This window comes from Dipodomys ordii, unplaced genomic scaffold, assembly GCF_000151885.1.
Source record: "Dipodomys ordii isolate 6190 unplaced genomic scaffold, Dord_2.0 Scaffold10, whole genome shotgun sequence".
NCBI classification, from domain to species: domain Eukaryota; kingdom Metazoa; phylum Chordata; class Mammalia; order Rodentia; family Heteromyidae; genus Dipodomys; species Dipodomys ordii.
The window spans coordinates 7,309,698-7,311,427 of NW_012267226.1; positions in this window are offsets into that span (position 1 = coordinate 7,309,698).

Consider the following 1,730-nt stretch of genomic DNA (forward strand, 5'->3'; position numbering starts at 1 on the left):
TCATACTTTATTATCCCATATGAAGATATTTAGATTGATGCAAATGTTTGTGGTTATAGATTATGCTGCATTGAACAATCTTGTGTTTCTTCATACATGACTTCTTTAGGGTATCCTAAAAGTGAGTGACTATTGAAAGCTGTAGGTATGTATTATATTAATAGATTTTTAGATAGAGCAATCTTTAAATTTGGTTGTACCAATTTATACCCAAACCAAGGGATGTTAGACTTCTTGTCATGATATATAAAACTCAAGTCAGAGGATCGACAAAAATGTGTCACCCTATCCTAAAAATAAACTACAAACACAAAAGACCTGGGACTAAGCTCAAGTGGTAGGGCTGCTTACTAGTAAACTTCGGGCTATGGCAGTGGAGTTCAGTTCCCATCACAACAAACAGGTTTGTTTTTTTTTTTGGTCATCGTGTATCTACCGCCAGGAATTGGTTAGGTCAAGAATTTTTGTTTCAGATACACAAAAGTAAAGCTAGAATGTAAGAACTCCCGTGTTCCCCTTACCTATCTGTTGTTCAATAGCTTCTTTGTAGAACTAATTTTTAGTTTCATCTGAAGCCACTACCATAGTGCTATAATCCTGTCCCTTGGGAGGCTGAAGGAGGATTGCAAATTCTAAGCCAGCCGGAAGTGTACATAAATGAGATCCTTTTTCATAAACAGAATAAAACAAAAAGAAAAAACAAAATCCAAAACCATTCTCATGCCTACCATTATTTTGAAGTAGATCCCTGACATGTCATCTGTAACTATTTCAGTGCATACCTCTAAAAAATAAGGGCTTCTCCTTCCTTAGTAACATTGGTAATTATTTAGAATAAATTTACCTTTAATGTTCACAGGATAAAATGTATGTCTTAAGTGCCTAGTGTGACAAATTAATATATGTTGGTGAGCTGTACTCAGTCATGTCTATAGAACACTGTCATCACTTAATGCCAGGGCTATTTGGACATTTATAACACTATTTGTCAGCCTTACAAATTTGATTTTACAGGTAGATGGCCATATCAGCTAATGAAAAGCACATATGTCTTTCCAGTTATGTCCCAAATGAGTCTTAGGGCCTTAGATAGGCCATGGGCTTGGCATTCTCTACCCCTGATTAAAAGAAGAGAGCTGTACAGACCTAGTCTCTGTAGAAGAAGTAAAAAAGGCTGGACAGGAGAATGTCTGTTGTGGTACAGTTTCCAAAGTTTTGGCAAAGTTGGCTGAGGAGCTACATGCTTCCCTGGGAAAGCTTGCCCTTACATTCTCATGACATTCAGTTGTTGGTCACAAATAACTCCTGAGAAGTGTGGTTGGTAAGATTCTAAAGATTTCTCCCTTTCATTTCTGTCACCTAGTGAGTGAAATGCTAATCCCAGTACTGATTTTTCACTTGACCCCTAGAGGTGAAGACGGGCCATCTGATGATCTGGACCTCTAAGAGGTCGTTTTCAGATGCTAAGAAGTCAGAGATTGAAAAATGAGATAATGGGCTTGCATCACTGACTCCAAGAAGGGAAAGGGACCAGTGACAATGCTAGTGTTCTTTGGAAGCTGAGAGTAGCCTCTGGCTGATAGTCTGTAAGAAACTTTAATGGTACAACTGCAAGGAACAACCTAGTGACCTTGGAAATACTTTTTTCTGAGTGCCAACCACATGTGACACTGATTTTGTGTGTATGTGTGTGTGTGTGTGTGTGTGTGTGTGTGTGTGTGTGTAAGAGA